The sequence below is a fragment of the Heptranchias perlo genome, chromosome 6 (genome assembly GCF_035084215.1).
Source record: "Heptranchias perlo isolate sHepPer1 chromosome 6, sHepPer1.hap1, whole genome shotgun sequence".
NCBI classification, from domain to species: domain Eukaryota; kingdom Metazoa; phylum Chordata; class Chondrichthyes; order Hexanchiformes; family Hexanchidae; genus Heptranchias; species Heptranchias perlo.
The window spans coordinates 78,611,279-78,637,749 of NC_090330.1; the positions used below are offsets into that span (position 1 = coordinate 78,611,279).

General features: G+C 43.8%; 1 long non-coding RNA gene across 2 annotated transcripts in view; it reads left to right on the forward strand.

The window, feature by feature from the left end:
• Window positions 1-26,471, forward strand: part of LOC137323071 (uncharacterized) — a 494,135-nt gene that overhangs the window by 181,125 nt on the left and 286,539 nt on the right. For both annotated transcript variants that reach the window (XR_010963292.1, XR_010963290.1), the window contains exon 2: window positions 16,940-17,020. This is a non-coding gene — a long non-coding RNA (uncharacterized lncRNA). The remainder of the gene's footprint in view (window positions 1-16,939; window positions 17,021-26,471) is intronic.

Below are 26,471 nucleotides of genomic sequence, written 5' to 3' on the forward strand. Positions count from 1 at the left end.
GTAAATCTCTTCTGCACCCCCTCTAAGGCCTTGACATCCTTCCTAAAGTGTGGTGCCTAGAATTGAACACAATACTGCAGCTGAGGCCTAACCAGTGTTTTATAAAGATTTAGCATAACTTCCTTGCTTTTGTACTCTATGCCTCTATTAATAAAGCCCAAGATCCCATATACTTTTTAACAGCCTTCCCAACTTGTTCTGCCACCTTCAAAGATTCATGTATGTGCATCCCCAGATCTCTCTGCTCCTGCGCTCCCTTCAAAATGGTACCATTTAGTTTATATTGCCTTTCCTCATTCTTCCTACCAAAATGCATCACTTCACACTTCTCTGCGTTAAATTTCATCTGCCATGTGTCTGCCCATTTCACCAGTGTTGTCCTGAAGTCTGTTACTATCCTCCACATTGTTTACTACATTTCTGAGTTTCCTGTCATCTGCAAACTTTGAGATTATACTCTCTAATCCCAAATCCAGGTCATTAATATGTATCAAAAAGAGCAATGGTCCTAATATTGACGCCTAGGGAACACCATTGTATACTTTCCTCTAGTCTGAAAATCAATCGTTCACCACTACTCTGCTTTCTATCCCCTAGCCAATTTTGTATTCCCACTGCCACTGTCCCTTTAATCCCATGGGCTTTAATTTTGTTAACAAGTCTATTATGTGGCACTTTATCAAATGCATTTTGAAAGTCCATATACACATCAACTGCACTACCCTCATCGACCCTCTCCGTTACTTCATCAAAGAACTCAATCAAGTTAGTCAAACACGATTTTCCTTTAACAAATCCATGCTGACTTTTATTTATTAGCCCATACCAAGTGCCAATTAATTTTGTCCCAGATTATTGTCTCTCAAATTTTCCCCACCACTGACATTAGGCTGACTGGCCTGTAATTGTCAGGTTTATCCCTCTCCCCTTTTCGGAATAGTGAATAGTGGTGTAGCATTTGCAATCCTCCAGTCTTCCGGCACTGCCCCCATATCTAAGGAGGATTGGAAGACTATGGCCAGAGCCTCAGCAATTTTCGCCCTTACATCCTTCAGTAACCTAAGATGCATCCCATCTGGACCGGGTGACATTTCTACTTTGAGTACTGCCAATCTTTTAAGTACCTCCTCTTTATCTATTTTTATCCTCTCCAATATCGTTACTACCTCCTCCTTTACTGCTACAATGGCAGCATCCTCTTCTCTAGTGAAGACGGATGCGAAGAATTCATTTAGAGTCATAGAGTCATAGAGTCATACAGCACGGATAGAGGCCCTTCGGTCCATCGTGTCCGCGCCGGCCATCAGCCCTGTCTACTCTAATCCCATATTCCAGCATTTGGTCCGTAGCCTTGTATGCTATGGCATTTCAAGTGCTCATCCAAATGCTTCTTGAATGTTGTGAGGGTTCCTGCCTCCACAACCCTTTCAGGCAGTGAGTTCCAGACTCCAACCACCCTCTGGGTGAAAAAGTTCTTTCTCAAATCCCCTCTAAACCTCCCGCCTTTTACCTTGAATCTATGCCCCCTTGTTATAGAACCCTCAACGAAGGGAAAAAGCTCCTTAGTATCCATCCTATCTGTGCCCCTCATAATTTTGTACACCTCAATCATGTCGCCCCTCAGCCTCCTCTGCTCCAAGGAAAACAAACCCAATCTTCCCAGTCTCTCTTCATAGCTGAAGCGCTCCAGCCCTGGTAACATCCTGGTGAATCTCCTCTGCACCCTCTCCAAAGCGATCACATCCTTCCTGTAGTGTGGCGACCAGAACTGCACACAGTACTCCAGCTGTGGCCTAACCAGTGTTTTATACAGCTCCATCATAACCTCCTTGCTCTTATATTCTATGCCTCGGCTAATAAAGGCAAGTATCCCATATGCCTTCTTTACCACCTTATCTACCTGTTCCGCCGCCTTCAGGGATCTGTGAACCTCAATGCTGCCCTCTGCCTCCACAAGATGATCTTTTTTGTCCTTAATCGGTCCCACCCTTCCTTTTACTATTATATATTTATAAAAGACTTATGTTAGTTGCTAATCTACTCTCTCTTTGCCCCACTTATTCCCTTTTTTTAAATCTCTGTACTTTCTATATTCAGCCTGGTTCTCTACTGTATTATAAACCTTACATTCGCCATAAACTCCTTTTTCTGTTTCATTTTAATCTCTATTTCTTTAGTCATCCAGGGAGCTCTATCTTCCTTTCCCCCTTGTAGGGCTGTGTCTTCTCTGCACCCGAACCAACTCCTCCTTGAAAGCCTTCCATTGTTCAATTACTGTTTAGCCTACCAATTTTTGATTCCAATCCACCTGGGCAAAATCCCTTTTTAACTCACTGAAATTAGCCCTCTTCCAGTTAACCATTTTCACATTTGATTGTTCCTTGTCCTTTTCCATAACTTTTCTAAACCTAATGATATTATGATCACTGATCCCCAAATGCTCCTCCACTGAAACATGGTCCACCTGTCCCACTTCATTCCCCAGAACTAGATCCAGCACTATTTCCTTCTTGGTTGGGCTGGCAACACACTGTTCCAGAAAGTTCTCTTGAACACATTTCAGGAATTCCTTCCCCTCTTTGCCCTTTACACTGTTACTGTCCCAGCCTGTATTGGAATAATTGAAGTCCTCCATTATCACTACTCTATAGTCCTTGCATCTTTCTGTAAGTCACTTAAATATACAGTGAATTGCTGAGGCCCCAGTACTGATCCCTGGGGAATAACATTAGTTTACATCCTGCCAATTTGAGTACATACCCATTATTCATTCTCTCTGTCTCCTACCTCCTAAACAATTAGGGCTCATAGGATTGGGGGTAATATATTAGCATGGATCGAGGATTGGTTAACAGACAGAAAACAGAGAGCAGGAATAAATGGATCATTTTCGGGTTGGCAGGTTGTAACTAGTGGGGTGCCGCAAGGATCGGTGCTTGGGCCTCAGCTAATTACAATCTATATTAATGACTTAGATGAAGGGGCCAAGTATAATGTATCCAAGTTTGCTAGGTATGAAAGTAAGCTATGAGGAGGATGTAAAGAGTCTGCAAAGGGATATCAACAGGTTAAGTGAGTGGGTAAGAAGGTGGCAGATGGAGTATAACGTGGGGAAATGTGAGGTTATTCTCTTCAGTAAGAAAAATAGAAAAACAGATTTTTTAAATGGTGAGAAATTATTAAATGTTGGTGTTCAGAGGGATTTGGGTCTCCCTTGTACACAAAACACAGAAAGTTAACATGCAGGTACAGGATGCAATTAGGAAGGCAAATGGTATGTTGGCCTTTATTGCTAGGGGGTTGGAGTACAAGAGTAAGGAAGTCTTGCTGCAACTGTACAAGGCTTTGGTGAGACCACATCTGGAGTACTGTGTACATTTTTGATCTCCTTACCTACTTGCCACAGAGGCGGTGCAACAAAGTTTCACTAGATTGATTCCTGGGATGAGAGAGTTGTCCTATGAAGAAAGATTGAGTAGAATGGGTCTAAACTCTCTGGAGTTTAGAAGAATGAGAAGTGATCTCATTGAAACATATAAGATTCTAAGAGGGCTTGATAGGGTAGATGCTGAGAGTATGTTTCCCCTGGCTGAAGAGTCTAGAACTTGGGGACATAGTCTCAGGATAAGGGGTCGGCCATTTAGGACTGAGATGAGGAGGAATTTCTTCTCTGCGAGGATTGTGAATCTTTGGAATTCTCTACCGGAGAGGGCTGTGGATGCTCATTCGTTGAGTTTATTCAAGACTGAGATCGATAGATTTTTAGACTCTAAGGGAATCAAGGGATATGGGGATTGGGCGGGAAAGTGGAGTTGGGGGTGAAGATCAGCGATGATCTTAATGAATGGCGGAGCAGGCTCCAGGGGCAGTATGTTTCTTATTTTATTTTGTAATTCCCTACCCATGCCAATATGTTGCCTCTAATTCCATGCACTTTCATTTTTGTTAATAGTCTCTTATGTGGAACCTTATCAAATACCTTCTGGAGGTCCATATAAATAACATCCCTGATCTACCATGTTAGTTATCTCCTCAAAAAATTCAACTGGGTACATTAGACATGAATTACCTTTTACAAATCCATTCTGGCTCTCTGATCAGTTCATGTTCGTCCAAGTGATCAGCCATTCTGTCTCTAATAACAGATTCTAGTAACTTCCCTAATAGGCCTATAATTTTCTAGTTGATCTCTCCTACCCTTCTTAAGGAGTTTCATTGCAGTTTCCAAGTTGTGTCCAATCTGGAAATGCAGGAAAATCTCACCCATGAAAGGGTACAATAGAATCATAGAATCATAGAATGGTTACAGTGCAGAAGGAGGCCATTTGGCCCATTGAGCCTGTGCGAGCTCTTTGTAAGAGCAATCCAATTAGTCCCATTCCCTGCTCTTTCCTCATAGCCCTGCAAATGTTTTCCCTTCAAGGATGGATTATTACCTCTTCATACCTGCGAGGATAGTCAGTTGACTTCTAACATTTTTCTTTGTTGTTGCCAATTCTTTTTATTTTCCCCCCATCCTCCTGAAGGAGCTGCTGGCTCTTACTGGGGAATTTTACAAGTTAATGCTCTTGGTGCAAGACTTCATGTGATGGGAGGCTATATTGGGAATTTGGTGCAGAGGCCAGTGCACTGAATTTGTGGCTGCACACATTTTCACCCATTAAATTGAATGGATGAATAAACCATTTGGACTGTGAATCTGGCACAAGGACCTCCATGCCTGAATGCATGTTGCACGTCCCCATCACGCAAAGCTCTGTGTCAAGAGCGTTAAATTGTAAAATTTGGTTCCATGGAAACCCAGTGGCACTCCTTCTCCCAAAAGTGGTCATTCTTCATGTATGTAGCCAGGTAGTTAGTAAGCTATTCTATTCTAGCATCTCTATGGACTCTACATTGCCTTGAAAGAGTCACTAGATAGTAATCCAGATTGGAAATCTTAGCCGAGTGTACATTTCCCTAGCCCAGAGATCCTGTGGACATTTGTAGCTCCCTAACTGTTACTCTGAGTAGGATCAGTTAACTCAGCACAGAGTGAGAATTGAATCGGAGGCCTTCTGGTTTAAGGTAGACACTAGGCCATCAGGGGAGCTGGGACGAAGAGTTGGCAGGTGACCTTATTTCCCACTTCATTTTGGGTATCCTATCAATCTGTTGTGCTGAGTTTTTCATTGCTGATTAAGCAACAAGGGTTAACAACAAAGGAACTGTGTAGAAAAGAGTGGGACCGTTTGATCTCCCTTGGTTCTTAATTTCTCTTCAAAAGATCTGGAATTCACGCACTTACTCGCTTAATTTGGATACAGTTAAGGTTTTATGTTCCGATCCGTGAGACCATCCCTTGTCTCACACCTCACAGCATTCTGAAAAGGGTGTTAATATCTCAGATAGTTTGTAAATTGCCCATCGTGTTGCCCACAATTGCTAAATTTTATCCACAAGATGGCAATGGAGTTGGGGGAGAGAGTACAGAAACTTGCTCCACAAAGCCCTGAATGGCCAGAGACTTCAACTACATCATGTCAGTTCATATATTGAATGGGTAATGGTGACAGAAAAGCATGACCCAAAATCATGACAGCAGGAAATAAGGTTCACTATCATCTGGCAGAGAGTACATGCCCTATATTTAGATTTAATGAATGAAAATGAGGACAATACTGTATTGACTTAATCATCTTTATTTATTCTTTTATCATATGTACTGGATGTTTCTATCATTGTAGGTAATATTAACTTTTATGCCGGGCAAAAAAATGAGTGATAGCGAATCGGCAGCCCGTTTTATACCTCGCCCGATTCACTATCATCTGGCATTAAAGTTACAATTACCACCAATAAATCTGCATTGGACAGAATCCTCATTAACCCTCTGAGAATATCATCACAGGTTAAGGACATTAGTGATTAGGGAAGAAATTACTTCAATAATAAGAGAGGATATAACAAGATTACCTTGGAGACTTTATGGGTAGAATTAAGAAATAGAAAAGGATTTAAGACTGTCATGGAAGTTGCGCAAAGGCCCTCTGGTAGCAGCTGTGAAGTGGCAGAATGTATAAATGCAGAGATTAGACAAGCATGTAGCAAAGGCAGAGTGGTTTTAATGGGGGATTTTAACTTTCATATTGATTGGGATAAGCAGAAAGGTTATGTCAGAAAGGTAGCGAATTTCTTGAGTGTGTTCAGGAAAGCTTTCTGCAACAATATGTCCTAGAACCAACAAGGAGGCAGGCCATATTAGGTTTAATAATGAGTAATGAGCCAGATTTAGTTATCAGCCTAACGGTGCATGAATATTTATCTAATAGCGATCATAATATGATCGAGTTCAACATTGCGCTTGGAAGGGAGAAACCCGTATCAGCTACTAAGATTCTAAATTAGATAAGGCCGACTTCAACAGGATGAGATAGAGACTGTTGACCATAAACTGGGCAAATCTGTTAATAGGTAAAATGACAGAAGATCAGTGGGAAGTGTTCAAAAAAGAATTTAATGTGATACAGAACCAGTTTATACCCCTAAGGGGCAAGAGCTCCATTTGCCAAAAAAACAGCCCAATTACCAGGAGGTTTATACACAACTTCCATTACAGTCTTAATTCCTTTTCTAGTTCTTAATTCTACCCATATATAACAATATCCTCTCTTATCATTGAAGTAATTTCATCCTTAATCACTAAGGTCCTTAACCTGTGATGATATTCTTAGAGGGTTAATAAGGATTCTGTCCAATGCAGATTTATTGGTGGTAATTGTAACTTTTATTTCCAGATGATAGTGAATCGGGTGAGGTATAAAATGGGCTGCCGATTCGCTATCTCCCATTTTTTGCCCGGCATAAAACAACAGACAAAAGAGGTAAGGGACAACATAAAACTAAAAGAGAAAACACGCAAAAAATAGCACAGATCCTGGCGACTGGTAGAGATACAAAGAACAGCAAAGGATGACAAAACAGATAGTAAGAGCTGCAAAAAGGGAATATGGAAAGAAACTTGCAAGGGATATCAAAATCAACACAAAAAGTTTTTACGATTATATTAGGAGAAAGAGGATGTTCAAGAACAATGTAGGCCCCATAAAAACTGCTAATAGTGATATTGTAAATGAAAATAAAGAAATGGTGGACATGTTAAATAATTACTTTGCGTCAGTATTTACAGTAGAAGACGAGGATAGCATAACGGACGTCCCAAGGAAACTAATTTTGAACCAGGGATGGGGACTCACCGTAATTAACGTAAGCAAATTAAAAGTAACGAAGAAAATAATGACATTAAAGAATGTCAAAACCCCAGGACTAGATGGTTTCCATTCCAGGGTTTTCAAGGAAGTAGGTGAGAACATTGCAGAAGCCCTAACTGTAATCTTCCAAAATTCTCTCAATTCAGGAATCGTTTCTTTAGATTGGAAAATTGCACATGTCACTCCGCTGTTTAGGAAAGGTGAGATAGGGAAACCAGGGAATTATAGACCAATTAGCCTAACACCTGTTGTCGGGAAATTACTAGCATCTATAATTGAAGATAGAGTGAAAATTTTCAGCTGATCAGAGCGAGCCAGCATGGATATGTAAAGGATAGATCATGCCTGATGAACCTGATTGAATTTTTTTGAAAAGGTGACTAAAGTAGTGGACAGGGGAATGTTTATGGATATTTTTTATGTGGACTGCCAGAAGACATTCAATAAAGTCCCTCATAAGAGACTGTTAGCTAAAGTTGAAACTCATGGAATTGAAGGCAAATTATTGACCTGGTTAGGAAATTGGCTGAGCGGCAGAAGACAGTGGGCAGGGATAATGGGCAATTGGCAGAATGTGACTAATGGTGCCCCTCAGGGATCTGTGTTGGGGTCTCAACTATTCACTGTATTTATTAACAACTTAGATGAAGGGTTAGAGAGCCACATATCCAAGTTTGCCAATGACACAAAGATAGGCAGCATTGTAAGCAGTGGAGATGGAAACATAACATTACAGAGAGATATTAATAGATTAAGTAAATGGGCAAACTGTGGCAAATGGATTTCAAAGTAGACAAGTGTGAGGTCATCCACTTTGGACCTAAAAAGGATAGATCAGAGTACTTTCTAAATGGTGAAAATCTAGAAACAGAGGAGGTCCAAAGAGACGTAGGGGTCCATGTACACAGATTATTAAAATGTCATGGACGGGTACAGAAAATAATCAAAAAGGCTAATGGAATGCTGGCCTTTATATCTAGAGGACTAGAATACAAGGGGGTAGAAGTTATACATAGATCTGGTTAGACCACACCTAGAGTACTATGTTCAGTTCTGGGCACCGCACTTTAGGAAGGATATATTTGCCTTGGAGGAGTGCACGTAGATATACTACAATGACACCTGGACTCCAAGGGTTAAATTACAAGGAGAGATTACACAAACTAGGGTTTTATTCCCTGGAATTTTGAAGATTAAGGGGTGATTTGATCGAAGTTTTCAGGATATTAAGGGGAACTGATAGGGTAGATGGAGAGAAACTGATAGGGTAGATGATTAGTCTCGGACTAGGGGACATAGCCTAAAAATCAGAGCCAGGACTTTCAGGAGTGAAGTTAGGAAACACTTCTACACGCAGAGTGATACAAGTTTGGAACTCTCTTCCGCAAACGGCAGTTGATGCTAGCTCAATTGTTAATTTTAAATCTGAGATTGATAGATTTTTGTTAACCAAAGCTATTAAGGGATATGGTTCTAAGGCGGATATATGGGGTTAGGTCACAGATCAGCCATGATCTCATTGAATAGCAGAACATACTCGAGGTGCTAAATGGCCTACTCCTGTTCCTATGTTCCGATGAGGCATTGTGACAGATGATATCAACATTAACAGCAGTTCCCAGCACAGAAACTGACTAGTGCATAGTTTTGCACTTTGAGTCAGCTCATGTAATACACCAGGGAGTGATTTAAAACTAGTAATCTAATATCAGGGATGTCACTGGTTATAAAACCACACATCCTTCATTCTCACAGTTTAGGATTGTCATCCAAGCCCCTTAACTAGAATACGATAGTGTAATATTGCCAGGTTATGCATTTTTCTCTATGTAAAGGTTGACTTCTAGCCCAGCAGTTAAAGCTTGCACTTCACACCTAAATATCAGCCTCCAGATGAGTAACAGCCATTAAACTGAAATTGTAAGGGATGTGGGGATGGCAGGATAACAGTATTGAATCTGGTGTAGTTTCTATGACCTGGAATTTAGCAATGTATGTGATCCCACTGAACCAGCGACGGGGGAGACCAATGATCTAATAAGCAATCTTCTGCTTCATGGAGGCAGCTATTTTGTGACTAATTAGCATGTGATTTGTCAGCAATTACACCACTGATCCAAACCAAACAAAAGCTTCTTTATTTTACCGATCTCAGGAGGTTGTGTGATTAGGGGGTGGGTGAACAGTGTACGAGGTTGCACATCAACTGGATAGAGCAAGCTTTATTAGCCTGATTGTTCTTTCTCATCCTTTTTGTAGGCCCCTTACTCACACACTATGCTGTTTCCATTTTGTTGTTTCTGTCTGGTCCTGGTATCAGGGAGTGGCAATCAGAGAGGGTGACTCCACTGCTGTGTTTGGCATTTCTTGTTCATGAAGCCAGTTTAAATAACTTGTCAGTCTAATGGGATGGAGAAAGTGATCTGATTTCAGATTAGGTGCTAGTGTAGTGGAATGAGACAGTGTGACCAAGCATCCATTTACACCACAACTGTAACATTACAATTAAAGTGGAAATGTAAACTAAATCAGGAGCCAGGTCGACCTGGTATCAGCAAGTTCTTCACTCTAAAGAGTGATGAATCAAATGTGTATATCAACATTACAGATAGAGTGTCATAGTAGGTACAGCACAGGAAGAGGCCATTCGGCCTATATGCCTGAGCTGGCCCTTTGAAAGAGCTATCCAATTAGTCCCATTCCCCGCTCTCTCCCCATATCCCTATAAATATTTTCCCTTCAAGTATTTATCCAATTCCCTTTTGAAAGTTACTATTGAATCTGGTTCCACCACCCTTTCAGCCAGTGCGTTCCAGATCATTACAACTTGCTGCATAAAGAATTGTTTCCTCGTGTGGCCTCTGGCTCTTTTGTCAATCACCTTAAATCTGTGCCCCCTGGTTACCGACCCTTCTGTCACTGGAAACAGTTGCTCCTAATTTACTCTATCAAAACTGTTCATGATCTTGAACACCTCTATCAAATCTCCCCTTAACTTCCTCTGTTCCAAGGAGAACAATCCCAGCTTCTCCAATCAATGATTTTGTGACCTGAGTGAAATTAAATGAAACTAAGGCTCTTTTCTCCAGAAAAGAGCAGGCTGAGGAGTGACCTGATAGATGTCTCTAGGGTTATGAATGGGTTTGATAGGGTAGGCGTAGACAAGATGTTTCCACTTGTGAGGGAGACCAGAACTAGGGGCCATAAAGATATGGTAGTCATTAATAAATCCAATAGGGAATTCAGGAAAAACTTCTTTGCCCAGAGAGTGGTTAGAGTGTGGAATTTGCTATCACAAGTTGTAGTTGAGGTGAATAGCATAGATGCATTTAAGGGGAAACTAAATAAATGCATAAGGGAGACAGGAATAGAAATTATAGAATGATACGGCACAGAAGGAGGCCATTCAGCCCAGTGTGCCTGTGCCAGTTCTTTGAAAGAGCTATCCAATTAGTCCCACTCCACTGCTCTTTACCCATAGTCCTGCAAATCTTTCCACTTCAAATATTTATCCAATTCCCTTTTGAAAGTTTGCCCTGTTCCAGTCTCCTCTCCTATATGGATTTTCTGTGCTTTGGTCTCCCTATTGCCCTTTCTATTCTTTTCGATCTGGCACCTGTTCTGCCACTCCTCTCTCAGTTCTTTTTCTTTGGCTGTCAGGCTTCTCATTACTTCTGTCCTCCTCCCTTCACTCAGAATCCCCACCTTCCACAGCTCTTGTCACTCTCTCAGGCAGTCAATCTCCTGCTCCCCTCTTCACTGGAGGCCAGTCTCCTGCTCCATTCTCTCTGGTGCCCAGTCTCCTGCCCACTTCTCTCTGAAGCCCAGTCCCCTGCTCCCATCTCTCTGGTGCCAAGTTCCCTGCTCCATTTTCTCTGGCGTCCAGTCTCCTGCTCCATTCTCTTTCTCCCCAGTCCTGTGCTCCCTTGTCTCTGGAGCCCAGCCTCCTGCTCCCTTCTCTCTGGAGCCCAGTCTCTTGCTCCCTTCTCTCTAGAGCCCAGTCTCTTGCTCCCTTCTCTCTGGAGCCCAGTCTCTTGCTCCCTTCTCTCTGCTGCCCAGTCCCCTGCTCCCTTCTCTCTGCTGCTCAGTCCCTTGCTCCCTTCTCTCTGCTGCTCAGTCCCTTGCTCCCTTCTCTCTGGAGCCCAGCCTCCTGCTCCCTTCTCTCTGGAGCCCAGTCTCTTGCTCCCTTCTCTCTGCTGCCCAGTCCCCTGCTCCCTTCTCTCTGCTGCCCAGTCCCCTGCTCCCTTCTCTCTGCTGCTCAGTCCCTTGCTCCCTTCTCTCTGGAGCTCAGTCTCCTGCTCCCTTCTCTCTGGAGCTTAGTCTCCTGCTCCATTCTCCCAGCAGCCAGGTCTGCTGCTCCATTCACTCTGGAACATTAGAACATAAGAAGTAGAAGCAGGAGTAGGTCATACGGCCCCTTGAGCCTGCTCAGCCATTCAATAAGATCATGGCTGACCTCAACTCCACTTTCCTGCCCAATCCCTATATCCCTTGATTCTCCTGGAGTCCAAAAATCTATCTATCTCAACCGTGAACACATTCAACGACTCAGCATCCACAGCCCTCTGGGGTAGAGAAAAGATTCACAACCTTCTGAGTGAAGAAATTCCTCCTCATCTCAGTCTTAAATGGCCAATCCCTTATCCTGAGACTATGCCCCCTAGTTCTAGACTCTCCAGCCATGGGAAACAACCTCTCAGAATCTACCCTGTCAAGCCCTCTCAGAATCTTATATGTTTCAATGAGATCACCTCTCATTCTTCTATACTCCAGAGAGTATGTGCCCATTCTACTAAATCTCTCCTCCTGGAGCCCAGTCTTCTGCTCTCTTTGCCCTGACCCCTCATCTCCCACACTCCTTTTCAGGCTCCCAGTCACCTGATTACAGGTTGGACGTAGAATTTTTAAAACATTTTTAGCTGAAAGGTAGATTGGTATACACGTATATACATGGTGACTCGTTTTTAAAAAGGTGAATTGATGCAGTTACTCTTAATAGGTCAATGGGTAAATGCTCTGCTAGTTGCATCACTGAGCCATTTTGTTCGGGTTAATTCCTGGCCTGTGCTGTGTAGCTAATCTCAAGCAAGGTGAGGTAGGGTTGCTACAGTTGGCCTCAGTGCCCTCCGATTGGCGAGGCAGAAATAAATCAGCCATAGTTCCTACCCCCAATTGTAGTTTCATGAATCCTGCCAGGAAGTGCATATGTGCATATGTCAGGTTAGGATCAGAACGGACTTGGTTGTGGTGCAATTGTTACTATAGTTGAGCAGCCTGAAATAATCACTGTTTAGGCACACACTTTAAGAATAGCTGCTTGCTTGGCATGTGTAATGGTTGCCATTACCTGTGGAATTGTATCCCACTATGAAGACTTCCTTTCAGGAAAGGAGGCAAAAAATAGGGGAAAAACCTACGGTCCTGATGGTGAAGCTCTCCCATTAAGAAATGTTTTGTTTCTTTAATGGATCAGTGAGTTTATCCAGTGTGTTGCATGAACCAAACAGGTCCTAGTTTTGGTCCCTGGTCAGTGTTGAGTTAGCTGATTTCAGGCCAGGAAAATGGTTGGGATGCTACAATTAGCCTCAGTGTGCATGGTTAGAGAGAGCAAGATCAACCAAGGTTCCTGCTCCTGATTGCTATGCAGTGACCCCTGCTGGAAGTGCACTGCATAGATATTGGATGAGGATGAGATCAGGCTTGGGTTGCGTCCTCATGGTAAAATAGCTCACCGACACTCAATATCAAGGCTCACAAATGAATAATGGCCGTTGGGAGAGATACCAAAATGTGACTGGCCCCCATAGAATTGTGCCCAACAAGGGTTCAACACCTTCAGTGGAGGCAAATAATAGGAAGTTGACAGAAGAAAAAAATATACATAGAGGTAGGACCTGGTTCAAAGGAAGGGTTACTTTGGAGTGGCAACTCTGTTTCCACAGTAACACTTTAAAAGCCATAATTTAACCTAATTAAGTATGTGTAATTAAAGGCAATTAATTCAACATGCTAGAACGGGAAGTAGTTTAGTACTATGTTTAGATCTGTCTGTTGAATTATTTTTACAAGCCTCTAATTTTTTGTTTTTTTAAATTGAAACACGGCAGACTGTAGAGTACATTGTACATCTAGATAAATAGAGTGGCCGAGGTTTGGACCAGTGACCCAGCCTCTCCATCCAGCAGGAGCACAGGATACTGTGGGGCTTGGAATCCAGAAATTTCTAAATGCCCTCAAACTGTCTATATTGAAGGATTCGACATGGCAGCAGATACTGGGGCCGATCTTTACCTGCCCGTCAATGGAACAAATGTGTACTCTGTTTAACAGAGTGAGAAAAACCTCCACAGGAGATGATGCAGAGCTTCAAAGGTCTGTACATTTAACAGTCCAAATTAGTGGATTGAGGTCCATTTTCTGTTGCATAAAATTTCAGCAAATCAACACAGTAGCGGCTTTTATAGTATTCAAGGCCCCGCTAGTGTTGCTGGCTTTTGAAGGGTTGGCCACTAGCATACAGCTGCAAGCTGAAATGCAAAGTCCAGTTTTAACTGGGTCTACTGCTTCACACAGACAGAGGGCTCCTGGAATCCAAATTAAAAGGACTCGCTAAAATTGGCAACCTCAAAGACCCACTAAAAATGAGCTTTCCTGGCCATGAATCCCGGCAGTTTTACATTTGGTTTCCAGTCAGCTACAAGAAGCTCATGCTTCAGGAACTGTGCTGCACTCGTGGGGATCTCGCACAATCTAAATACAGCAATTTTTTTCCAATAAAACCCATAAATTATCCCAGTGTCATCAAACAAAAAGAAACAAATGTGCCCCCTTTTAAAGGGACGCAACTAATAGAAAATTAAATCATAGAACAAAGGAAACTTATAACTTAAATAATAATACTGTCGCCCGTGTCCACCAAACAATTCAGTCCCTGTGGTGCCCACCGGCTGCAGAAGGCCTGAAACGTACTGGCAGACAGCGTGTGCTCCTTCTCCAGGGCCAACCGGGCATGGTCAAGGCCACAGAAGAGAGGCAGGCAGCCAGGGTGACCACCCGCACAGGCCATGTCCAACCTGGACCTGTGGTTTCCCACCTTGGCCAGGCTCAAGAGAAGGTCCTCTGACTTGCACGCCTCTGTCCGCACCAGGTGGCCAAATATCAGGAGTATGGGCCTGAAGTGGAGCCAGCAATTGAGAAGCAGTGTGCAGGAGCAGCCCATACAGGAAATCCCTCCATGCAGAGTGAAATACCAGGAGGGAATTTCTGAGAGAAGGCTCAAGTTGTGAGGCGCAGGCTCCCGGGGGAGGTTCCGGGACCTCCAGCCAATGAGAAATTCTGTCTGAAAGAGGGTAACCGCGGACGGGATTGCTCCACATGCTCGAGCCTCCTTGACACACTTAGTGGAGTCAGGGCCAAGTGCGACTTTTAGCATCTGGCACAGTGGCAGGAAGCAAAGGGTAATGGTTGATGGTGTTTTTGCAACTGGAAGGCTGTTTCCAGTGGGATTCCGCAAGGCTCAGTACTAGGTCCCTTGCTTTTTATGGTATATATTTGGACTTGAATGTGGGGAGCTTGATCAAGAAGTTTGCAGATGATACAAAAATTGGCCGTATGGTTGATAGTGAGGAGGAAAGCTGTAGACTGCAGGAAAATATCAATGGACTGGTCTGGTGGGCAGAAAACTGGCAAATGGAATTCAATCCAGAGAAGTGTGAGGTAATGCATTTGGGGAGGGCAAACAGGGCAAGGGAGTACACAATAAATGGAATGATACTGAGAGGTGTAGAGGAACAAAGGGACCTTGGAGTGCATGTCCACAGATCCCTGAAGGTAGCAGGAGAGGTAGTTAAGGTGATTAAGAAGGCATACGGGATACTTTCCTTTATTAGCCGAGGCATAGAACCAAACATTGGTTGGGCCACAGCTTGAGTACTGCATACAGTTCTGGTCACCACATTACAGGAAAGATGTGATTGCGTTGGAGAGGGTACAGAGAAGATTTACGAGGATGTTGCCATGGCTGGAAAATTTTAGCTATGAGAAAAGATTGGATAGGCTGGGGATGTTTTCTTTGGAAAAAAGGAAGCTGAGAGGAGATTTAACTGAGGTATATAAAATTATGATGGGACTAGATAGAGTGGATAAGGAGGACTTATTTCCCTTAGCAGAGGGGTCAGTGACCAGAGGGCATAGATTTAAAGTGATTGGTAGAAGGATTAGAGGGGAGCTGAGGAGAAATTTTTTCACTTAGAGGGTGGTGGGGGTCTAGAACTCACTGCCTGAAAGGGTGGTAGAGGCAGAAACTCTCAACTCATTTAAAAAGTACTTGGATGTGCACTTGAAGTGCCGTAACCTACAGGGCTACGGACCAAGTGCTGGAAAGTGGGTTTAAACTGGGTAGCTCTTTTTCAGCCGGCACGAACACGATGGGCCGAATGGCCTCCTTCTGTGTCATAACTTCCTACGATTCTATGGCTTTGCCCGTGGGCTGGACGTAGTGTCAGGACATCCGCTTTAAGCCTACGCCACCTAGTATTTGAAACCAGTCTCCGATCCAAGATGCTAACTAAGCCTAGTTCTGCCTAGCTTCAAGACACCAATCCAGACCAAGTATCAGAGCACTGTGGAAGATGGGAAAAGACTACTGCATTTGGTAGTCCCAGGCTGTCTTCCATCCAAGTTACTAACCAAGCCTAATACTGCTTAGTTTCCAAGACCAAAGCAGATCGGGCACGATCAGAGCACCATGGAAGTCAGCCTAAACACTGCATTTGATTCTACTTTGCCACCGGATTTTCGCCATCCCCTCTCCATATCAACCCAACCCAGACATCAGTGTACTCATGCAATTGGATATCATATGATGTCGCTTGTTTTGCTGGTAGGAGATAAACACTAACTAGGATGAAATTTAGCTCATTAATCCACCCTAACTCAGCTGGCCTTATCATTTAAACTGTGTATTTAAATACATGGCAGTGGTCTAGGTAGGGGCCCGTCTGCAGGTTTAATTTTCAGAACATTAACAGGGATTAAATAAATCACCACAACTCAAATGGATCTAGGTTTTATCTGTGATCAGTTTCAATGGCTGGGTGGGCTCAATAATATTCTCATTTTAAGATTTGTTTGAAAAATTTCAAAGCACCAGTTGTATTTTCCAGAGAAAGAGCATTTTCTCTTTTAGTTTCTGCATGCTGCCTTCAGAAGAGGCAATGTGTGTCATTTTCTTGTGGTTTCTCCAGTCAGTATTCAGAATTCCAAATCAGAGTGTTCAACGTAGTCAGTTCAGATACTCAAACTTCATAAACATTTGCACCAGTTACTTTAATTTAGAGGTCTTGTGTGGTGATTTTTTTTCTCAGGAATTAAAGAGTTGCTTTGCTCGCATCTTTTCTTTAAAAAAATGCATGTTAAAAACCAGATTTAATTAAAAATTTTGCATAATACAAGCTGGAGTGTCTTCAACAATATTGTTCAAACGCATGTTTCAGTCTGGTCAGTCTGCCCTTTGATTACACGTATCAAACGTTCATTGGACAGTATTGCAAAATCAAGCTAAACCCAGAAATCATTGAATTTTTGTAATCCTAACCCTCTGGAAGTCAAATTAATGCAGTGTCTTTAAGAATATAAGGGGCCTGAGATGCCTATTTTCAATCTTTTATCTTTTACCATGTATTTTTCAGATTTTCAAGATAAACTTGGGAAGGAAGAGTGGCATTAGAAAGCATGCCAATGTGCTGACTGTGGGCATCAAAAGGACTGTGGTAGGTACCTCTTCAATGGTTCTGAGTTACGTGAATGATGCATTATAATTGTATCTGTGCAGAAAGGCTTATTAGCACTCAAGGAGCTTGTGGTTGTGCGTGGACATAAGTGGCACATTAATGTGGCTCTGACTGAATGAAACCGCAGGAAATGTGGATAATATTTTCCTTCTGTCTGTGGGTGGTTCAGAAAATCTGAGTATAAGACAGCTTGAACTAGTCAGCTGGACAATATTTGTTGTGCCAATGAAAGTTTCTTCCAATGAAGCGGATTATGGAAACTGCAGATATCTTTTGATGATGCACAAAGGTTGTATATTTCAAATGATTTTCCAACTCTCCAAAAAAAAATATAATCAGATCTAAGTAATGCATTGTTATTAAAGAGATAATTGGCAGAATTTTGTAGAGGTAATTCTCTAATCTGATGCCTGCAGCAGAGAGTTAATGTTGGGAAATCCGGGCGTGCAATCTGCAATTTTCAGTTCATTGAAGTTAATCAGAAACTGGATAGTGCAGTGGGTTGGAGACTTAACTTTCACCTTTGGGGCCTGGGTTCAAATACATTCAAAACTGATGGGATGAAAGTCTCCTCTGCTAGGTCCTATGTGAATTGACTTTGGTTTGTCTCAATCCAGTCCCTAGTGGACATGGGATTACAGAACAAAACTAGTACTGATTATTGATCTCACTCAGGGTGGCTGGTGTAAGAGATGGAAAAAAAATTCACACTGTTGTGAGGTTGGGCCTGAGGCATGTTGTTGGAGTAGGGGAACCGTTGTTTGTACCTGGCTTTTCTATACTTGACCTGAGAGGTGTGTTTGATGCTGACTCAGGAAAGAGTTCTTTTCTGCAGCACCAACATCCTTCAACTTGATGGGGAAAAAAAGTAATGGCTCTGCATTTCCATGGACTTTCTGTTGCTGCGCTGCCGCAACTTTGCTGGTAATGCAGCGGAAACCCTGTTTCCGGCGAAGTAATTGCGGCGCAGCGGCAGAAAGTCAGAGGAAATTCAGGGCCTATAAAATAAAATGGAAAAAGCAGCCTGCTATTCCTCAAAATGCCCTGGGGCTGCTGGATCGCAGAATCACCCCTTATATCTGTTCCTTTTGCTAGTGTAGTGACAGTGTCCACTGGTTTGGAGTTTAGACTTTCATTTTGTTCAATTGCCTGCATCTTTTTCTAGCTCATTCACTTTACATTACAGACAGCTTTGAGTAGAAGTGTTGAGGTTGTTGCTGCTGTAGAATTTGTTCCATTTCTATTGCAGGGCAAATTCCATAGCGCCCATGACAACATAAGGACTGCTGCAGAGGAAAGTTCAGAGGGGAAGTGGAAAAGGAAACAAGAGGGGCAAAGAGAGAATATGAGAATAGACTGGCAGCCAACATAAAAGGGAATCCAAAAGTCTTCTACAAGCATGTAAACAGTAAACAGGTAGTAAGAGGAGGGATGTGGCTGATTAGGGACCATAAAGGAGATCTACTCTTGGAGGCAGAGGCCAAGGCCGAGGTACTAAATGAATACTTTGCATCTGTCTTTACCAAGGAAGAAGATGCTGCCAAAGTCACAGTAAAGGAAGATATAGTTGAGATACTGGATGGGCTAAAAATTAATAAAGAAGAGGTACTAGAAAGGCTAGCTGTGCTTACAGTAGATAAGTCACCCAGTCCGGATGGGATGCATCCTAGGTTGCTGAGGGAAGTAAGGGTGGAAATTGTGGAGGTACTGGACATAATCTTCCAAACATCCGTAGATACCGGGGTGGAACCAGAGGACTGGAGAATTGCAAATGTTACACCCTTGTTCAAAAAAGGATGTAAGGATAAACCCAGCAACTATGGGCCAGTCAGCTTAACCTCAGTGGTGGGGAAAATTTTAGAAACGGTAATCTGAGACAGAATTAACAGTCACTTGGACGAGTGTGGATTGATTAGGGAAAGCCAGCAAGGATTTGTTAAAGGCAAATCATGTTTAACTAACCTGATAGAGTTTTTTGATGAGGTAACAGAGAGGGTAGATGAGGGCAATGCGGTTGATGTGGTGTATATGGACTTTCAAAAGGCGTTTGATAAAGTACCGCATGGTAGGCTTATAATCAAGGTTGCGGCCCATGGAATAAAGCGGCAGTAGCAACATGGATACTGAATTGGCTAGGGGATAGGAAACAGAGAGTAATGGTAAACGGCTGTTTTTCGGACTGCAGGAGATGTACAGTGGTGATCCTCAGGGGTCAGTGTTGGGGTCAGTGCTTTTCTTGATATATATTAATGACTTGGATGTGGATGTACAGGGCACAATTTCCAAATTTGCAGATGACACAAAACTTGGAAGGGTAGTAAACAGTGAGGAGGATAGTGATAGACTTCAAGAGGATATAGACAGGCTGGTGGCATGGGCGGACACGTGGCAGATGAAATTTAACGCAGAAAAATGTGAAGTGATACATTTCGGTAGGAAAAACGAAAAGAGACAATGTAAACTAGAGGGCTCAAATCTAAAAGGGGTACAGGAATAGAGAGATCTGGGGGTATATGTGCACAAATCGTTGAAGGTGGCAGGGCAGGTTGAGAAAGCGGTTAAAAAAGCATACGGGATCCTGAGCTTTATAAATAGAGGCATAGAGTACAAAAGTATGGAAGTCATGATGAACCATTATAAAACACTGGTTCGGCCACAACTGGAGTATTGTGTCCAGTTCTGGGTACCGCACTTTAGGAAAGATGTGAAGGCCTTCGAGAGGGTGCAGAGGAGATTTACTAAGATGATTCCAGGGATGAGGTGCTTTAGTTATGTGGATAGACTGGAGAAGCTGGGGTTGTTCTCCTTTGAATAGAGACGGTTGCGAGGAGATTTGATAGAGGTATTCAAAACCATGAAGGGTCTAGACAGAGTAAATGGAGAGAAACTGTTCCCATTGGCGGAAGGGTCAAGAAACAGAGGACATAGATTTAAGGTGATTGGCAAAAGAACCAAAGGTGACATGAGGCAAAACTTTTTTACACAGTGAGTGGTTAGGATCTGGAATGCACTGCCCGAGGGGGTGGTGGAGGCAAATTCAATCATGGCCTGCGAACTGGATAAGTACTTGAAAGGAAGAAATTTGCAGGGCTATGGGAATAGGGTGGGGGAATGGGACTAGCTGGATTGCTCTTGCATAGGGCTGGTGCGGACACGATGGGCCGAATGTCATCCTTCCGTGCTGTAACCTTTCTATGATTCTAAAGTATATTGACAATAACGGAGACCTGGCTCAAAGAAAGGCAGGATTGGGTACTTAATATTCCTGGCTACAAGGTATTCAGGAAAGATAGGGAAGGAAAGAATTAAGTGGGGGTGGCTGTATTGATCAAAGAAACTACTATAACACGGGAAAGAATTGATGTAGTTGAGAGGCCAGAGACAGAATCTATTTGGTTAGAATTAAGGAAAAATAGAAGAGCTATTAAACGACTGGGTGTATACTACAGGCCATCAAATAGTGGGAAGGAGATAGAGGAGAAAATTTGCAGGCAAATTACAGAAGGATGCAAGAACTGTAGAGTAGTGATAATGGGCACTTCAGTTAACCCAATATAGACTGGGACAGTAACAGTGTAAAGGGCAAAGAGGGGGAGGAATTCTTGAAAAGTGTTCAAGAGAAGTTTCTGGAACAGTGTGTTTCCACCCCAGCCAGGAAGGAAACAGGGCTGGATCTAGTTCTGGGGAATGAAGTGGGTCAGGTGGAGTATGTTTCAGTGGGGGAATTTGGGGAACAGTGATCATAATATCATTAGGTTTAGAATAGTTATGGAAAAGGACAACAAACAATCAAATATGAAAATGCTTAACTGGAGGAGGCCAAATTTCAGTGAGCTAAAAAGGGATCATGTCCAAGTGGATGAGAATCAAAAATTGATAGGCAAAACAACAATTGAACCATGGGAGACCTTCGAGGAGGAGATGGTTTGGGTACAGAGAAAACATATCCATATGAGGGGGAAAGGAAGGGCATCCAAAGCAAGAGCTCCCTGGATGACTAAAGATATAGAGATTAAAATGGAACAGAAAAAGGAGGCTTATGTAAGGTTCAGAATACTAGGCTGAATACAAAAATTACAGAGGAGATCTAAAAAAGGGAACAAGAGGGGCAAAGAGAGAATATGAGAATCGATTAGCGGCTAACATAAAAGGGAACCCAAAAGTCTTTTGTAAACATAGAAATAATAAAAGGGTAGTCAAAGGAAGCGTGGGATTGATTAGGGACAAGAAAGGAGATTTTCTTCATACTATCATAGTATCATAGTAGGTACAGCACAGGAGGAGGCCGTTTGACCCATCGAGCCTGTGCCAGCTCTTTGAAAGAGCTATCCAATTAGTCCCATTCCCTTGCTCTTTTCCCATAGCCCTGTAATTTTTTTTCCTTCAAGTATTTATCCCATTCCCTTTTGAAAGTTACAATTGGGTCCCAGTTGAGAGAAATCTATAATGCTAAAGAGAAAAGACAAAGAAGCAGTGCAGGAAAGTGATTGGTTTAAGGATAACCAGATTGTGTCAGGAAGGGACAGAGCGTACAAACAAAAGAATGCACGAACAATTAGGGTCCGGGTAGAAAAAATGGTAATAAGACAAATAGGGCCATAGTACAAAAAATGTTAAGATGTCTAAAAATGTTAAAAAGGCAAATCTAAAGGCAGTGGGCCCGATTTTAGCAGGGCTGCGGGTTCTTGGCGGATGGGCTAGCGGGCGCGTGGGTAACGCGCCCTTTGAAATTAGTGGGTTTCCCGCGCGATCGTAGCAGGCAACCCACTAATTGGATTCACTTACCTGCTCCTCCGGGTTCCCCGCTGTTGATCTGCGCGTCGGGCGGGCTGCACATGCGCAGTAAGATCTGTCAGCTGGAGGCGTTCTATTTAAAGGGGCAGTCCTCCACTGACAGATGCTGCAACCAATAGCAAAGATGACTGCATGGAGCAGCCCAGGGGGAAGGCTGCTACCAGTTTAATGATGCCTCACCCCAGGTATCAATACATGGGCTGAGGAGGAGGGGGAGGACAGAGATCTTCCACCCGGCGGGCGGGAGGAAGCGGCCTGCCTCTGCCACCAGGAAAGTCTGGCTCGAGGTGGCAGAGGAGGTCACCAGCACCACCAACATATTGCCCACCTGCATACAGTGCAGGAGGCGCTCCAATGACCTCAGTAGGTCAGCCAAAGTGAGTACACGTAGTCTTTCCCCTACACTCCGTCTGCCACATCACTGCCCCACCCCACATCTCCTTCGGCACTGCCAACACTATTCTGTCACATCACCCCTCATACCCACTCAAACCCCATCCTTATCTTACCTGCACCTACTCACCTCGCCAGTACTCACCCCGCCACTACCACGCAACCCAATCCTCATACAATCTCATGGCTCTATCCCATACTCACCCTCTCGTGCATCTCTCTCACGGCCAGCCTCACTCAACCTGCCACCACCTGTGCTGCTGCCACAGGGCACGCATCACATATGTGCAGTAGGCAGCATAAGGCAAACGTATTGTAAGCATGAAGGGGATGCACAAGGGTGTTTGAGGGTTTGTCATGGTTGTTACTTATATTGAATTTCAGAACAACTCACATCACACATTATATTGGCACCACTACTGCCATGTCTTCGCGAATCCTGTCCGGTTTGTGCAATAATGCCCGCTCTTGGGTATCACTATGAGGACCCACCACTGATGCCACCCATTGTGTCACTGCAGAGTGGGTGTAGGTGTATTTGCAGGGCTCTTCTGCGCAGACGGCTGAGAGACATCGGCGATGTCCCCGGTTGCACCCTGGAAGGCTGTGGAGGAGAAGTTCGGGAGGGCAGTGGTGACTTTGACAGCGACAGGTAAGAAGATGGTGCACGGGCCAGCCAGGAGCAGCTCAGCATGAAAGAGGCTGCAGATGTCCACGGCTACATGTGGAGTGACTCTGAGCCTCCGTGTGCACTGCTGCTCAGAGAGGTCCAGGAAGCTGAGCCTCGGTCTGTGGAACCTGTGGCGAGGGTAGTGCCCTCTGCGACGCATCTCTCTCTGCGGTAGCCCTCCCTCCTGCTGTACAGGTGGATGTGTCACAGCATTGTGTTGTGGAGCTCCACGTGTCAGAGGTGGACGGCGTGGATGGCGAGGCTGGTGAGGCTGGTGATACTGTTCGCCCTCCGAGGAGGTCATGACTGCAGCTACGGCGGCCCCCATCCGCAAGATGTACATCTGAGGGGGTCCGCAAGGTAGGTACATGTCTCCGGACCCCAGGGTAAGTGTGCAGGTTGGTGACTTTGACCGTCAGGAGGGTGGTGGAGGCCAAACTTTGTCCCAAGTGACAGAGTGGCCTCCTGCAATGGGTGAGGGTCTCCCCCCCACAACCTGTCAAATGGACCTTTGCAGCTGCCACAGGCTGACAGCTGCAACACGTCCATTTGACCTGGGAGTGTTTCCCCCAGTGTGGGAAACAGTCCCATGTTGATCAAAAATCACACACAGTCCCTTAATCCAAACTAAATATTGTCAAGTGGCATCCCGCTGGCTTTAATTGCCTGCGGGATTCCCACCAGCGGGGGCTGCGCGCGTACGCCGGCGCATCAGTGGGGAACCCGGAAGTGGGCGGGATCGAGGCGGGATCCGGTCCCGCTCCTGGATTTCGCGATTTTCGGGGCCCCCCCGCCGAGAACGCACCCGATAGCGGGTGCTAAAATCGAGCCCATTGTATCTGAATGCATGAAGCATTCCTAATAAGCAGACGAAGTAACAGCACAAATAGATGTAAACGGATATGATATAATTGCGATTACGGAAACATGGCTGCAGGGTGACCAAGGCTGGGAGCTGAACATCCAAGGATATTTGATATTTAGGAAGGACAAGCAAAAAGGAAAAGGAGGTGGGGTGGCTATTTTAGTAAAGGATGAAATCAGAGCAATAGTGAGAAAGAATGTTGGCTCAGAAAATCAAGATGTAGAATCAGTCTGGGTGGAGTTAAGGAGCACCAAGGGGCAGAAAACACTGGTGGGAGTTGTCCATAGGCCTCCAAACAGTAGTGGTAATGTAGGGGATGGCATCAAACCGGAAATTAGAGATGCATGTAACAAGGGTACTACAGTAATCATGGATGACTTTAATCTACAAAGAGACTGGCCAAGTAGACCAGTACATTGAGGATCCAACCAGGGAACAGGCTATCCGAGATTGGGTATTGTGCAATGAGAAGGGGTTAATTAATAATCTTGTTGTCATAGAGTCATAGAGTCATACAGCACGGATAGAGGCCCTTCGGCCCATCGTGTCTGCGCCGGCCATCAGCCCTGTCTACTCTAATCCCATATTCCAGCATTTGGTCCGTAGCCTTGTATGCTATGGCATTTCAAGTGCTCATCCAAATGCTTCTTGAATGTTGTGAGGGTTCCTGCCTCCACAACCCTTTCAGGCAGTGAGTTCCAGACTCCAACCACCCTCTGGGTGAAAAAGTTCTTTCTCAAATCCCCTCTAAACCTCCCGCCTTTTACCTTGAATCTATGCCCCCTTGTTATAGAACCCTCAACGAAGGGAAAAAGCTCCTTAGTATCCATCCTATCTGTGCCCCTCATAATTTTGTACACCTCAATCATGTCCCCCCTCAGCCTCCTCTGCTCCAAGGAAAACAAACCCAATCTTCCCAGTCTCTCTTCATAGCTGAAGCGCTCCAGCCCTGGTAACATCCTGGTGAATCTCCTCTGCACCCTCTCCAAAGCGATCACATCCTTCCTGTAGTGTGGCGACCAGAACTGCACACAGTACTCCAGCTGTGGCCTAACCAGTGTTTTATACAGCTCCATCATAACCTCCTTGCTCTTATATTCTATGCCTCGGCTAATAAAGGCAAGTATCCCATATGCCTTCTTTACCACCTTATCTACCTGTTCCGCCGCCTTCAGGGATCTGTGAACTTGCACACCAAGATCCCTCTGACCCTCTGTCTTGCCTAGGGTCCTCCCATTCATTGTGTATTCCCTTGCCTTGTTAGTCCCTCCAAAGTGCATCACCTCGCACTTTTCCGGGTTAAATTCCATTTGCCACTGTTCCGCCCATCTGACCAACCCATCTATATCGTCCTGCAGACTGAGGCTATCCTCCTCACTATTTACCACCCTACCAATCTTTGTATCATCAGCGAACTTACTGATCATACCTTTTACATTCATATCCAAGTCATTAATGTAGACCACAAACAGCAAGGGACCCAGCACCGATCCCTGTGGTACCCCACTGGCCACAGGCTTCCAGTCACAAAAACAACCTTCGACCATCACCCTCTGCCTTCTGCCACTAAGCCAGTTTTGTATCCAAAGTGCCAAGGCACCCTGGATTCCATGGGCTCGTACCTTCTTGACCAGTCTCCTGTGGGGTCCTTTAGGGAAGAGTGACCATAACATGATAGAATTCTTCATTAAGATGAAAAATGAAGTAGTCCAATCCAAAACTAGGGTCCTAAATCTAAACAAAGGAAACTACGAAGGTTTGAGGAGTGAGTTGGCTATGATAGATTGGGAAGCTTCATTAAAAGGCATGACGGTGGATAGGCAATGGCTAACATTTAAGGAACAAATGCATGAATTGCAACAATTATACATTCTTTTCTGGTGCAAAAACACAAAAGGAAAAGCGGCCCAACATGTCTAACAAAAGAAATTAAGGATAGTATGAGATCCAAAGAGGAGTCATATAAAGTTGCCAGAAAAAGTAGCAAACCTGAGGATTGGGAGCAGTTTAGAATTCAGCAAAAAAAGGACCAAGAGATTGATTAAGAGGGGAAAAATAGAGAGAGAGAGTAAACTTGCAAGGAACATAAAAGTGGACTGTAAGAGCTTCTTCAAGTATGTAAAAAGAAAAAGATAAGTGAAGACAAATGTAGGACCCTTACAGTCAGAAACTGGAGAATTTATAATGGGGAACAAGGAAATGGCAGAGCAATTAAACAAATACTTTGGTTCTCTCTTCACAGAAGAGGACACAAATAACTTTCCAGAAATACTAGGGAACCAAGGGATTAGTGTGAAGGAGGAATTAAAGGAAATTAGTATTAGTAAAAAAATAATGCTGGAGAAATTAATGGGACTGAAAGCCAATAAATCCCCAGGGCCTGATAATCTGCATCCCAGAGTACTAAAAGAGGTAGCCATGGAAATAGTGGATGCATTAGTTGTCATCTTCCAAAATTCTATAGATTATGGAACAGTTCCTGCATATTGGAGGGTGGCAAATGTAACCCCACTATTTAAAAAGGAGGGAGAGAGAAAACAGGGAACTACAGACCAGTTAGCCTAACATCAGTAGCAGGGAAAATGCTGGAGTCATAAACCAAGTGATAACAGGAAACTTAGAAAATATCAATGGCATTAGACAAAGTCGACATGGATTTATGAAAGGAAAATCATGTTTGATAAACCTACTGAAGTTTTTTGAGGATA